The sequence below is a fragment of the Triturus cristatus genome, chromosome 1_1 (assembly GCF_964204655.1).
Source record: "Triturus cristatus chromosome 1_1, aTriCri1.1, whole genome shotgun sequence".
In the NCBI taxonomy this organism is placed as follows: domain Eukaryota; kingdom Metazoa; phylum Chordata; class Amphibia; order Caudata; family Salamandridae; genus Triturus; species Triturus cristatus.
In genome coordinates this window covers 143160242-143175959 of record NC_140579.1, presented here as the reverse complement: position 1 = coordinate 143175959, position 15718 = coordinate 143160242, and the positions used below count along the sequence as shown (strand labels likewise).

The following is a 15718-nucleotide window of genomic DNA, read 5'->3' as shown; positions in this document are numbered from 1 at the left end:
AACCGCTCCGTCATGAGCCACGGTTGCCGTGTGCTCATGACGGAGCGGTTCCGTCATGCCACGACCGTTGGCGGCCGCTCCGCCCACGCGGCGCTGTTTCCTCGCCTGTGCGGGGGGACAACGCAACTGGGCGGAGTCATGACGGAACCGCTCCGTCATGAGCACAGCTCAACCGTGGCTCATGACGGAGTGGCTCCGTCATGAGCACAGCGCCACCGCGCAGCCCCCCCGCACCCCCCAGCGCTGCGAAGGGGTTAACCTACTACGTTGACAACAAGAGGCAAAATGGGCACAGATTTCTAACTAGTCATCACGTAAATTAATCTGTGCATTATGCCTCGACGTGATATTTATGTTTGCTTGTGTACATTAGAATGCTATTCACTCATACTTATCTTTTCCACCGGCTGCTGGGCGTGCTTCGTGTAATCCTGTTGTATGCAGGTAGTGTGAGGCGGGCCAGACGAACACTTCGTGAAGTGTGGTTGGGTATCGACTGGGGACAGGTTTGTCCCGTACAGACCCCGGACTGCCTGGACACGCTGTCCAGCCTCACGGGGTCGTCGTCGCGAGGGATTCGAATGTTGGTGCGGGCCGGGAGGGGCCTTTGCCCAGGCAGACAAACCTCCTTGTAGTGGAGGACTGGCGGCAGAGGGTGTCCAGGGTTCCCTTTTACAACTATGTGCGGGAGTTGGTGCCGGCGGCGGCTGCCGCCTGACTGAGGCAGGTTTCCCGGCTGGCGAGGGGTTTGTAGTGGCCCGCGGCTTGGTCAGGCCAGGGCCCGACGTGTTTGTCGGACACCTGGGTGGCCTGCCGAGGGTCAGCTGGGGATGAAGGTACAGTTGGTAGTTTGCGAGGCCCTCAGTCTCCCCTAGACGGCCTGCCCTTAGGCCCCCCCCATTGGCTTACCTTACTTTCTATCATAACCAGCAGTGGTCTGCGCTGGTGTAATTCTGTGCAGCGCACTCGTTTTATCTCCAGTTTGGATTAGTCTGTACAGTTGCCCTTCAATATGCGGTCAGAGCGAAACGTCCTGTTAACCTCACCATTTAAAAAAATAATATAAAAATCATGCTTGTCTGGTGTAAGGAGCCAGATGCAGATGTAATTGTCCATTGCGTCCGATATTAGCTGTATGTAACACCTCTCTGAAAGTGCCCCTTTTACGTCTGATGGGGTATTTTTCACCGATTTCAGATCTGACGTGGGTGCAAAGATTGACGAGGTGCACGATGGTTTGACAATAATATTAGTGAGCTGCTGCTGTATAATCTAATATTGAAATGGGTATCTTCCTTATTATTAGATCTAACCCATGTAGGATTCGGACCAGTGTGCCTGTGCACTGTCATGAACCTGGTTCCGCTAATACACATCTGAGTACCCTTTAACCTTCCATGAGTATTGAAAGTGCATCTCTTGTGACTCGTTCAAAGGTTATGCTGACCGGCTCGTTTTCTCGTCGCTGCGGGCTAGGTGGTGCAGTAAAGGCCAGCGGTGCCAGATCTCAGTTGGTGGTGTAAGGAAGGTCTGGGTTTCTGGGGCTCCAAAGCATAGGGGGGGCTCTGAGCGGGAACCGGCTAGATGGCGGTCAGCTAGTTCTTAGTTGAGGTTTGAGCTTTATATGCAGGCAGGAAGTACCCAAACAGATTCTGCAGTCTTCCTCCAGGGAATGTTCCTGCCACCGGGCAGCACTGCCCCTTGTTTCATTTTACATTCGGGCACACAATCCCCCCCATGCCAACCATATGAATAGGTCCATCTGCAACACACCTGGTGTCATGTGCAATGCTTTAATACCTTGGGCAGCATGTGCGCACGGGAGTAACACCTCAAAAATATTATTGCTTGGGATTAGAGAGAAAGGGAGATCTGGTAGGGATGATTTAGACATAGTGCATTTCATGCCAGATCTGAAACGGGGAGCAGGATACCCGCTGGATTTCTGCGGGCGCCGGCTTGATCTCGGGCGGAACCTAGAATTACTCACAGTTTTAAGGGCATTCCAGCCCTGCCTGCTGAGGCCTCCCACTCAGCTGCTTGTGGTATCTGAGGCTTGGCTTTAGTGCCACACAGCATTACAATGCCTAAAATGTACGTGCTTCACGGGGGTGTGCAGCTGGTACGTGCCAGGTGTATGGCAGATGTGTTGACTTAAACCCTACCAGGCACTTGTACTAATTTAACCCATGTGCAATAATAAGAGAGTAGTTGAACTATCAGTTCACCACATGGGACAACAACCTCACATTGTGTAACAGTTATCTGATGCCCAACCCCTGTCATCAGAGGGACCACGGATAGGGAACATACCAGTTTCACATATTAGTTTCACAGCGTTTGTGTGGCACTAGATGAACGGACACACGTGAACGTAAGGCCTCATTGGCGCTTTGTCTTTGCAGTACATTCTCACCACAGAGAGCAAAGACAGGCCGTAGCCCTTTATGGAAGGTTTATTTGGCTGTGTGGGATCTCTCAGCGCTGTAGTAGGTGAGTGTTTTGACACAATTTCCATATGCCTGAAGTGTGGCGCGGGTACAAGTTTCACAAAGCCAAAATAAAGTAAGGAACTTGATGGCAGATAGGGATGCCAGCATGGCGACACAGCATCTGTCAGGCAGATGACTGATGGGTTTGTAGGATAAGGACTGGGTGATCCACCCTTGTCTTGGTTTAGGCGAGGTGGCACACCGAGCGGCCTTGTAGGGCATGAGTTAGCGTAAATTCACTACATGTCTATTGGCTGGCGCAGCACTTGGTCATCAGTCTGTACCTTGTACTGGGGATCATCCAGGTTACAAAGAGCGGCAAGGATAGCCAGGGCTCCCCCCCCCCCTATTTTCGCTGCATCGGTGGAGCAGTGGCAGTTGTGGAGGATTAGTAGGCATGTGCACCCCTGCTCAGTGCCAGCAATGGGGTCTGGGAAGGACCCGGCTGTTACAGGGCATGGTCAAGCGCAGTGTCTGGCGAACCTCAGCCTACATTATTCTCAGGGGGCACTCAAGCTTCAGGCAGGGGGCGTTGTCATGGGTGGATCCTTCAGTGGTGCCTTGGTGAGTGACTTGCGCAGGGGGTTGGGTTTGTGGTGCCTTTCCTTTGGAGTTGGGATGTTCGGTGTAAACCTCGGTGTCCTGTTTGGCACCTGGGTGGCATGCGCCGTGAGAAGTCTGTCTCGTATTATTGCATTGAGCGAAGATTTTGCTGCTTGGCCAACAAGGTCCTGTGGCCACCAGGAGTTATGCATGTGGCCCTTCTCAATGTCTCATTGATGAATGTGCTACTGATGACAAATGGTAAAATGGTTGTAGGTTTTGGCCGGGGCTCGCCATGTATGGTTTCATCTTTCTCACCTAATACTTGTGCATTATCGGCCTAGAAGCCAAGTATACGTCACGGGGCTCTGCTCACACCAAAGTGGGCCAAGATCACACAAAGCACAGGATAAGAGTGCGGTGTCAGTCGTTACTGGATGGGGACATAGTCAGATCTTACTGGCTAGTCAATACTTTTAAGGCGGTCTCGATGCATAGAGTTTCGTGTTGGTCTAATGGTTGTAATTACTGATATCGATATGTCTCCCTCATCTTCATTGTTTGATTTTGCTCGCAAGAAAGTGTCAGTCACAGTCCTTTAAATGTCACTCATAGTTGCACTGTAATGAGGAAAATGTCACTAATAGCACACTGAAACCTTGGCAGCTATGGATGGGGGCTCTTGGTTGGCTTTGCAACTGAGCTAGAATTGTGGCTTATTTATCTGATGCAAATAGAAGCATTGACTAAGCCAAAAGATGGATTTATGTAGGTGTAGTGTTCCTTTTGTATTAAATATAGGGATGCAATGACATAGCGGCAAAATACCAGGCAAGGGCAAGGCACGGCATTTTCGGCATGCTTGGGGGGCGCTGACTCATTTAAAACATGGCATTTTGAAGGTTTGAGATCAAAAGTGCATTTACTTGTAATCAACAGCACAGGCTGTAGTACTACCAGCCGCCCTGGGCCAAAATTATTGGGAGCATCTGTTCCGAACGGCTTTTCATTGATACAGTCCGTTCTTTCATGCCCACTTTGAGGTCGGGCACAGACACACTCGTCCAAATTACGAATGTGTACATCCAATATGCGGGGACGGTGACGCGCTTTCAAATCTGTAACACAGGAGCAGCTAGTTCTGTTGCCAATGGCCCCTATTGGAGCACAGGGTATGCCCACACCTCGACGCTGGGGGCTGTGCTGAGCATGTGGCGTGGTGCATCAGGAATGCAGCTAAATGTGCTCTCTGCAAACAGGGGCAGGTTACAAGTCGCTTCATTTAAAGACATATTCTCCTGCGCTTTGGCCAGGGCAGCAGGCGGGTTGTGGTAGTTGTCATATTACAAGTTTGCTGCAGTGCATAAAAGTTTGGTAAACACTGTGTTAGAGCCAAATGGCGACTGGGTATAATAGATCAGTGGGCATTCCCAATATTCAGGAAAGGGCAGGTATTTGCACATAACTTTCCCCTCTTTCCACAGACTTGTCTGCCCCCCTGGGTTATCCTTCTGCGGGCTAGAACCAGACAATAGAAGGGGCATCTTTTGGGACTGGGGTCCCTAACACATTGATAGTCAAGCGCTGGGGTAGATGTAACATGAAAGGCATGGTCACTACTTGGGTTGTCCCCAAGTTCTGGGGTCAAACTGGGTTGGAGCATTAAGTCTTCAGTCCTTAGGTAGCATCCAGCAACCCTTCAATCCAAGTAGGGCAGTTAGCGATAGATAAGTATCAGCGAGTGGGTAACATACACTGGCCGTTCAGTGACATCGTGCGCCGGGGGCATGCACGCTTCACTAACACCCAGAGCCGCAACCAGAAGGGTGCCAAGTGTCTAAAGACAGTAAAGAGGTTAAAGATATGTGTGTCTCTGGCGTGCAGCTGGGTGGAGCCAGTCCCATTTAGATGCAAAAAGAGGCACAGGGTCAGACTGATTTGCATATGGCCATGTCTGAACTGGGGGGGCGCAGAGAGCTTGCTATGTCAACACTCCGTCCAACATCCCCTTTGGTATTGCTTTGTTCACCCTAAGTAGGCAGGGTATGCCAAGACGTGGGTCCCTTGCTCACTTTGCCACTGGATTCAAGATAGCCTGGCCGATGAGGGTTATGAACCCGAAACCGGTCCCAGGATGCTTGTTTCCGGTCCTGGGAAGACATGGCTTGGCAGTTCGGGCTGGACTGCTCCCATGAGGCACAGGGTCAGACTGATTTGCATATGTCCATGTCTGAATTGGACTGGTGGAGTGAGCTAAGAAGGACGATGGATTAAACCCAGATCAGTTGACTGGGGGTGAGTGTTTGATTTGGTCAAACGTTCCGTCCAACATCCCCTTTGGTATCGCTCAGTCCCATTTAGAGGTACACCCGGGTGAAAATGGTGTGCTCCTTCTGGTTCCCATGACCTAGACGGTGTGTGGCATCTCCCACATCAAATGTTAGGCACCATATTACAGACAGTGCGTCCTGTATCGAATCAGACAGATTCTCTAAGTGGGTATGCCTAGGGGGCTTCACCAGAGGGAGCTGAGCGGGCGAAATTCCCATAAGGAATAAGGGATGCAGGGCAAGTGCTGGAGCGCAGCCTTGCTCATTGTCTCATATGCCTAGTTATGGACATTCCTGTGCGCCTTGATTTAGCAAGCAAGGGACTGTGCCAAGGTTAAGTATATCCTTCTCGCCCTAATATCCGAAGTAGGCAATCGGGGGTATGAACGGTCTCCTAACTAGTGAGCTGCTGTCCCAGAGATGGGAGACACGTGTTCAGACGCACACGGTGCTAGAATGGCGGCAGCTAGTGTGATCAACAAATAGGTGGGGTATTGTGAGCCAGGGTGTCTGAAACTGTCGTGGGGTGAATACTTCACAGGCCAAAAGGACTTTTTATTTCATCCTACACTAGCTGATCCAAGCTAACGTCAAGGGCGTACTGCTTAAATCAGACAGATTTTCTAGCTTGTATGCCTAGGGGGTTCCACCACAGAGGGAACTAAATGGGCAAAATTCCCATAAGGAATAAGGGATACATGGCAAGGGCAGGAGGGCCCCTTGCCCATTGTCACACACTTCTAGTTATGAACACTCCTGTGCGTCACGATTTAGCAAGCATAGGGACTGTTCAAAGGTTAAATATAATCCTTCTCGCCATAATAGCCAAAGTAGGCAGGCGGGTGGGGGAGTGGTCACCTAGCAAGTGGGCTGCTGTCCCACAGATGGGGCACGCAGGTGTTCAGGCACACATGGTGCTAGAAGGACGGCAGCTAGGTGAGATCAGCAAATAGATGGGGCAATGTGAGCCATGGTGTTTGCATTCGTCCCGCCCAGAGTTGGCACGGGGCTGAGGCATGTGATGCAGTGGAACTTTCCCACATGAGGGTGAATAGTGCTTGGCACAACTTCACAGGCCAAAAGGGCCTTTTGTTTCATTAGACACTAGCTGACCCAGGCTAACGTCAAGGGCTATTGGGATATAGATGGGGCCATCTATAACCAGTAGGGATGGTTCTCTTTCATCTATTTTTGCAGGAGGCTCTAGACAGGAGAGATTGCGGGTAAGACTATAGCTGTTTTGGTGGGGGGCTCTGGCGGCGACGATGGCCGCCTCCAGAACTGTGGCGGAGTTTCAGGGCGATTTGGAAGGAGACCGGTACCAAGGGTAACTCTGCGTGGCACCATAGGTGGTGCCAGAGCCAAAGCCGAGGAGCCTCATGGGAGAGTCCTTGAAACCGTGTCAGCGCCCCGCTAGTCCTTTGGGCGGTTGTGGGCCTGAACAACCGGGTGGTTTGCTATGCGACGCTCCGCCCTGAAAGGGGCGTGAGTAAGAAGGTACCAACGGTCACGTGATCCGGGAAGAGGATCACTAGTAAGGGCAGCACAGGCGGGGTTCGCCCCAGTGCTGCCTGGCTCATCAGGCGGCCCAGTTGGTTGCCTGCCCTTGGATCGCCCGTAAGATTACCCACCTATTACATAATGGTGTATGTAATAAACCTGCAGCAACTTTACCCAAATAAAAAATTGTGTTGTGTGTTTATTTATGGGGAATGTATATTATGTTGGAGGGGTGGAAAAAGATGCCAATGACGATACTATGCTGCTGGCCGAGGCACCCACAGGGGGCCACTAGAGAGGTCAGCACTCTAGTGTCGCCTGGGCACCCCACGCCCCCCACCCCCTTCAGGGGCAGGGACTCTGGTTGGAGTCCCCCCCCCCCCATCTCCAGCCTGGTTACGGCGCACGAGGGGCGTCACTTCCTGGGCGCCCAGGACTTGGGGGAGGGTATATATCCCTCCCCCACCATTTTGGCGACCTCTTTTGATCGCCGCACACGCTGTCTCCCTCCCTACCACATACCCGGTGTGGTGGTGGCAGGAGGGGGGCAGATTGTAATGTTTTCCTTTTTTCATTGCAGGCAGAGTCACAGGGCGATCTGGAAGCAGGCCGGTACCAAGGGTACCTCTGCGTGGCACCATAGGGGGTGCCAGAGCCAAAGCCGAGGAGCCCCATCGGAGGGTCCTTGAAACTGTGTCGGCGCCCCGCTAGTCCTTTGGGCGGTTGTGGGCCTGAACAACTGGGGGGTTTGCTATGCGATGCTCCGCCCTGAAAGGGGTGTGAATAAGAAGGTACCAACGGTCACGTGATCCGGAAAGAGGATCACTAGTAAGGGCAGCACAGGCGGGGTTCGCCCCAGTGCTGCCTGGCTCATCAGGCGGGCAGGCGGCCCAGTTGGTTGCCTGCCCTTGGATCGCCCGTAAGATAACCCACATATTACATAACGATGTATGTAATAAACCTGCAGCAACTTTACCCAAACAAAAAATCGTATTGTGTGTTTATTTATGGGGAATGTATATTATGTTGGAGGGGTGGAAAAGGATGCCAATGACGATACTATGCCATCCACACCACAAACCTCTTTCCTGATCAAAGCTAGCTAACCATTTCTTCTGCCTGCCTTTCTTCTTCTTGACATTCCTGTTCGAAGATGATGTAAAACGCTTTATTATGATGTCTTAGTGGGAACCATTTACGATTTTCTTGGGGTATCCTACACAGGCGGGACATATTGTGACTCGATTGTTTTTTGCTACAAACCATAACACACTAGCAACTGAAGTGAGGAATGTTCCATGAGTGAAAGGTGAATGTCATTACCGCGTGCAACTTGTCATCTACAACTGCACCTTTATGTTTCCTCAGCCCCTTCACAGGCCTGGAAAAGTGGTGGAAGCAGCAGGTATGGACTGCAGGGGGCTTCACTTGCACAGGTCCATTTGTGATATGTTATGGCCCTGGTGCTCCAAAGAGGGCTTGTTTGTGACTGAGATTGTGTCATTGGAAGCCAGGAGAACGCACGACCGGCTGATACAGTGCCGCAGCTGCACTTGCCAGCAGTGGTCTGAGAACTGAAGCTCAGCTACTTCGCGGTAAGGTAAACCTGCTCTTGCTGAGCCCAAGCACCAGAATGGGGAGCCACTGAACTTGAGTCAGTACAACCACAGAAGCACACAAAGACTGACTAAGGAAGCCTCTCATTAAGCCTCAGTGAGGAGCCACTTTCTTTGAATGACCGTAGCTGGTGCACCCCTTCAGATCTATTTGAGTAATATTGCGTAGGGGTAGAATAAAAGTACTTTTTTCATTAAAGTAAAAGCTGTTATTGAGTGATATTGTGTGGATTGTTGAGTTCTGAACCTCTAACCCCCTTCATCTTCTTGGATCATCCTTTGATTGCTCACCTTGCTACCCTGAGGATAATGTGCTGAAGGGTGTACTAGTGTTCAGTTATCACTGTCCCCAACAGGACGACCCCAGGCCATCAGTGGTAAACAAACTTCATTGAGGTCCAGTAAGCCCTGTATCTCAGGAACCTTGAACCAGTTCTGAGCCTTCAAGCAACATTCTGACACCTTCAAAGACAAGATTTTCCATCACCCATCAGCACAGACACTGACATCACGGCATCCTGCACTCATCCCAGGACCTAATTAATGCAGCTTCAGCACAGATGCGCGTAGCGGGAGGTACCAAAGGCATGCCTGTACGTGCCCGTCGGCACCCAGAGCACACCCAGTGCCAGGAACTCTGTTCTGATCACCGCCCAGCAAAACTCTGCAGCACTCCATAGGTCGCTAAACCTCAGATGCCATCCCAACTACTGCTGTGCTGCACCTCACACCATGGTAGGAGATTTCACATGCACCCACTGCCAGTTCTCTAGCAGCCACAACCCCACACCCCCCACATAAATGCTAACAATGCCCTCAACACCCCCTCTCAACACACGCCACACAAGCACTAACAATGTCTGCATTGCCACTCTACACCACACACACATCCACACCCACAAAGAATCACTCAGCAACCACACAACTGAAATATGGGACCTGTGAGTAGAAGTATACCTGTCATTCTATTTATCACAGAGAGCTGGCTTAACCCCTCTTCAGATCCTGACATCGCCATGGCAATCCCAGCGGGCTACAAGATCACTTGACAGGACCGCCTTCACAAGCCAAGAGGCAGACTCACTATCATCTACAAGGAATTCATCAAATGCACAACATCTATAGAGAACACCACCCCATTCATGGAACAACTACACTTCAAGCTGCAAACATCAGAAAACTTCACCCTAAAAGGAAACCTCGCCTACCGACCAAACTTCACCATGAATAGAACCCTTGCCTACCGTCCACAAGACACCTTTATTAACCTCATCACCAACTTCATCACTCCGCTCACCATCGACTCAGTGACCTCTACTTTCACCTGGAAGACTTAAACAACACCTGCTCCACAGCGCTCCTCGAAAGCTTGAGCAACAACGGACTCACCCACCTTGTTTCAGAACCAACAAACTAGAGGACTCACACTCGAACCCATTTTCACTACAAACAACCTCATCAAATACAACTCCACCATACCACTCGTATGGACCAACTACTCCATCATCCACTTCAAAATCAAGGCACCTCATGTCAACAACCCTACCAGTTTCAGCTTTCACAGCTTGGGCAAAATCACTGAAACAGACTGGCTCAGTGTGCTCACCATGAATCAACCTAGCCCTACAGACAACCTCAACAAGGGCATCCAACTGGATCAAGAACTGTGCAGACTCCCTCACAGCCTTCCATCAAACCCAACAAGCATAGTAAATCATACTAGCAGGCCAGCTGTACACAGAACACCTCTGAGACACCAAACAACACTGTAAACAGCTAGAAAGGAAATGGAAACCAAGCCACAACACCACCAACAGAACTACCTACATGGCTGCACTCAGACGCTTTCACCAGCAAATGAAAGACATGCCATCTTGAGGAATTAGAAATAATAACTAACTGCTCACGATTGCGGTTCTCCAAATAAAGTTTTTTTATTTAGCTTTGTATCATCACATTTGGTATTGTCTATGCTTCTCTTTATCCTTGTCTTCCTGTCATTCTGCATCTTTTTAGAGGAACCTCTTCAGGGTGCATCTGGTGTGGTAATGGGGGTTCTCTACCTTTTCTCTTTGTTGTTTAGGTAGCCCTCCTGTCCAGAGCCCTTGGAAAAGAAAAACACAGGTGAGTACTGTATTTTGTAAAGTGGAAGATAATCTATCCTCTCTTATCTATTTTCTCAGACTAGATCTTTTGTCTTTCTCCTGTTTCTTTCACCTTCTCTCTTCATCAGGTGGGGTAGGGATTTTCTATGATAGAGTTCCTTATTGGGGAAGGAGAAATATAATGATCTTTCTTCCCTCTCGTATACCTTACTAGATGATAAAGCTCTTGTTTTGACTTTGCTGAAAGAGGAGGAACTCGTGGGTAAGCAGACCCAAAGCAATCAGCTCCACTAAAAAAAAAAGAAAAACTTATAATAGGGAAAACCCAAAATACATATCCCTGATTTATCAACATCATCTCGCTTATTCTGAATCCCTTGAGGCTACCTTAGTTTGAAGTTACAATAATTTCACTCCCATTTTTTACTTCTGAAATTGATCATACACAGAAGAAGAAAAGAAAAAAAAAACTTTTTTAGGAACTCTCTCTCCCCTCACTGGTTTTTGTTTGCTTTCCAAACTCTACCATCCAACCTTGTCATCTGTGTGGCAGGTCCAAGGGCCTCTCCGGTGGGTCCTGCCTTCCAGAGTCACTTAAAAATCAACTTTAGACAGTTTTGGCTTGCTCTGGTTTCTTGCCACACTATTCAAGAACTTGTCTGCCTCTGACACTCCCAGCGGGTATTCTCTTTCCTCGGACCTGTGCAGGACTCTCGGATCCTTCTGTTTTTGTCTGTCGCTCTTCTCCTCATGCTTCTTACTCTCCTTCAGGATGTGCACCTCTTTTCTGGTTTCTTGCCCCACCCCTGCCGACTCCTCACCTCCTTTGTCCTGCTGTCCATCCTCTCTGTGCCGCCTCTTAAAAAAAGATTCTTTCTTTGTTTTCCTTTCTTTTAGGTGTTGAGGCTGCCATGGACCAGTGGAGGATTCCAGTTAAATCATCCTTTTCCCCAGTTATGGGTCGCTTTTGTCACACGGCACCAAGAAAAAAGCACAAGTGGACTACATCGTAGAAAGCTCCAACAGCTGCAAGGAGATCTTCTTGATCGTTAAGGATTTCACCTGGCACTCAGCCACTGTCACTAACATTGCTACCTGCCAGCAACTCTGTGACAACCTATCCAAATTCTTTCACAGTAAAATCGCAAACATCTACAGAAACTTTGCACACCAACCCAACCCCAGAGAATTTGTTGCTAACATAACTACTACCAACCATGACGGCCGCCTGTTTGAATGGACAACCCTCACCAGAAACGACACAGTGGCAATCATATGGGCCATCCACTCAGGGTCCCCGAAGAACTCATGCCCCCACCACATCAACAACCTGGGAACATCACAAAGGAGCACCATCCTGCCTAACATCATCAACACCTCCATCATGTTAGCTACTTTGGAAATGGAAACTTGCAGAAATCAACGCCCTCCTCAAAAAAGCTCACAGCTGATGGGAATCAACTGAGCAACTTCCAACCAATCTCCCTGCTTCCTTATCCTGGCAAACTGATTGAGAAGGCCATCAACAAGCAACTCACATCCCACCTCGAACTTCACCATCTTCTACACAACACTCAATCAGGATTCAGAAAGAACCACAGCACCGAAGCAGCACTCACTGTGGCCACCGAGTACATTCAAATCATCCTGGATCGATGAGAAACAGAGGACCTAACCCTCCTCAACCTCTTTGCGGCCTACAACACTGTCTACCATAATACCCTCATCAGAAGACTCAGTGAGATTGGCATACAAGGAACCACTCTCAAATGGATCTGTTCCTTCCACACTGGAATAACCCGAAGAGTCAGACTGCCACCCTTCACATCAGAGAGCAAGAAATTGATATTCGGAGTCCCATGGGGATCGTTCCTCAACCACACCCTTATCAACGCATACATGACAGCACTTGCCAACAATATCCAATCAGAAGACATTACCGTCCTCTCCTTTGCCAATGACAACCAACTCATCCTCTCCCTGGCGGAAAAAACAACCACTGCCAGAACCAACTTCACCAACTGCATGATCATGTTAGCAGACTGGATGCAAACCAAATACCTGCCCCTCATCTCCGACAAGACAGAAGTACTGGTCTTCAGCAACAAGACCTTCCTATAAGACTCCACTTTGTGGCTGTCAGAGCTAGGACCAACACCCACACCCAAAGACCACAAAAGAAATCTAGGGATCACCCCAAACCACAAGCTCAAGACAGCTCCAGTCAACGTAGTGTGCACCTCCTTCTTGCACATTCTATGCATGTTGCAAATCTTCAAATGGTTGCCTCAGAACACCAAACGGACCATCACACAAGCACTCTTCACCAGCAGGCTGCACTCTGGCAAAACTCTGTACACCGGAATCTCCAAATAACTCCTAAATAACAAAGCAAACAACAACACAAACAACACAGACACACCAGGGAACATCAGAAAAATGAAAAAATAAGAGAGACAACAAAACATACAGGAATAGCAGGCATGCAAGAATAGCAAACCATGGACCCCTGGAAACAGGAAAAAGAGTACCAATAATCATCAGTAGGAATATTCATATAACAAAATGATTTTATTGACATGGCAAAGTTACAATCCAAGACCTCGGCATAAGAGCAGTTACACCATGATTTGTATCTTCACCATCAAAGGAAGACACATCATCTAACCTACTATGGACAAATGTAGACTTGTTATGTGGAATTACTGAAATTCTATCTTTATTCCACATCCACCCATCAGTCAGCACTACAACATTCTACCTTTTTTGTCTTCTCAACCAATTTCCAACTTTCACCATCAACACTCATCTGAGAACCTTGTATTACATCATTCTGAACAGCTTAACTCAATTATACTCAGTTTGTATGTATACACACTTTTACAATTCATCCACACTCTGTTAAGACTGGAACCTGCTATACTGTCTCTAAACAAAGTGAAAAGTTAAATTCCAGTGCTAATATGGGTGGAGGTGCGAATTACCTACTCCATATCCTTGTTAGGGTTTTCTAGCCCACACCAATTAACGCCAGCTGCAACTGTTCCTTAACACATGAATAACCCGCTCCAATAAACGTTACTGCTGGGGTGGTATAAGAAGGGACGAATATCTCTGACAATTACAGAAAGTTCCTCATTTCTGTAGACACAAATTGTGTACTGTTATCAGTAACAATTTCCTCAGGAATATCTCCCCTGATAAAATCTCTTCAAGGAAATCAATAATAGAGTGAGTATTAACTTTGTCTGCAAATTTTATTTCAGCCCACTTGAACATATAATCAATTAAGACCATCTTCCCAATACCCCAAAGGGGTCAGATATATTTAAAGCAAGTTTACACCAGGGAGCCCAAGGTGTGGGGAAGGGTGTCACCACTGCAGGTACACAAGCATTGCACTCTCTCACAAAGTGTTCAGTGGCTCTATCCATCCCTGGCCACCAAAAATCATATCCCTGATCCAACACTTCAAAGCTTCTCATGTGCTAGATCCTACTTTGGAGTTTAGTGGGTACAACTAATGAGGTTCCGTGAGAATCTGACTGACATTTTGGGTATGTTCGAATATGGATGAGTTTGGTATCTACGAACCGCAAATGACGAGTTTAGTGGGTGTACGCGTTTTCGCTACGCTACTATGTATGGTTCGTCTCATTCTTGGGTATGTCCATCTGAACCCTTGGGTTCCATTTTAGATACGACGTCCATTTTGTCTCTTGCCCTCAAGTAGCCAGCGAACGGACACTGTCCGCTTCGTGACCCTGGGATTCCCAAGCTTTCGTGGAGGACACATGTTCCTTTGAAGGTGTCTTTTATGGCGAGGGGGCTGATACGGCAAAGGCAGATGGCCCCGCTTAAGGCTCATCTTGCCATGCCGTTTATTGTTTCAGTCGTGCATACATTGGGCACGAGTCCTTTGATCCTGCAATCAAGTTTCCGTTATTGCTCTCTACACTGTTTTCTAAACTGTTGTACATCCATATCTTTTTCCTTTGCATCTGTTTCTGTCCCTTCCTCTAATTCGTTATGGTCAGAATGGAATGTGCTTAATGTGCTTTTACAGTTGGGAACCGGCAATGCTGCTGTAATTATGTTTCGGGTTTCTGAAAACATGAATGCGACCTTTTTGAAGTTTATTGTGGGAACTAAGTTGTAACCTTTTGTTCGCCATGCTGAGCAATGACGAAAATGTGTATAAAAGGAGCGATCCACTTGTGCAATTCGAAGCAGTCTCTCAGAACCTACACGTTGTGTACTTCTTGCGATTTCTGTATCCCTGCAGTGAATAAATGCTGATCTTTGACGCCGCAGGAAGTGTCCCGTGTCTCTGTATTTTGTACGCCGGAACAGGTAACCCACGAAGGTTTCAGGTGTTGTCCCCTGGCACCGCTGGGCCTTAGAATAGCCCAGTCCTTCAGTTGGCGCCCAACGTGGGGCGTTATGAGCGGTACCGGTCCAAAGCCCGACGATCGTGAGGAACTTCGTGTGAAATCTCCGAGGGAAGGTGCACCCCGCTTCATCGATCCAGTTGTCAAAATAAGTGGCCCGAAGACTTTTCCCGCGAAGATTCCCGCCTCCTGACGGCTGGGACGGACTGATGCCCTGACTGTCGACCTGTTTTGGCGCCTGGCGTAGTCCTTTGTACGGCGAGACGATAGACGGGCCTTCCTGGTGACGCCATTGCTCTTTCAGTTAAGTATTTGTGGGTCGCTCCCAAAGTAGACTTGGTTGTTTGCATGGTTCCATTGCATTTGTGGTTCTTAGTCGTTGGTTCTTAGTTGTTGGGTTTTATTTGACAATTGCAATTGCCAAAAACCGAGGGTCTTGCATTTTTTTTGCGAGGACATCGTAATTCGATAGCCCTTGAAGTTTGTAAACTCGGTTAGTGTGCACGATGCCTGGCCGTAGTACTTTGTTTGGTTTCTTTAAATGTTGCAGCACGGATTCCCGACTAGAGGATTCATGTCCGATACCTCCAGTTGGAACTCCAATTTATGAGCTCTATAGTCGCCATGGAGTAGGTCCTATCGTATATAATGAATATTGGATTCGATATACTAAAAATGATGGTGTTCTTAGTTGGCCACCACATGGTAGTTTCGAAACTGCAATATTGGATAATCTTGAAA

The 15718-nt window shown here is 48.5% G+C and overlaps 1 long non-coding RNA gene across 1 annotated transcript in view; it reads left to right on the top strand.

Moving 5' to 3' along the window:
• The window catches only part of LOC146869854 (uncharacterized), a 102099-nt gene extending 87186 nt beyond the window's left edge, over positions 1–14913 (top strand). The window contains exons 2-3 of the long non-coding RNA XR_014967944.1: positions 10565–10605; positions 11484–14913. This is a non-coding gene — a long non-coding RNA (uncharacterized LOC146869854). The remainder of the gene's footprint in view (positions 1–10564; positions 10606–11483) is intronic.
• Positions 14914–15718: the final 805 nt, after the last annotated feature.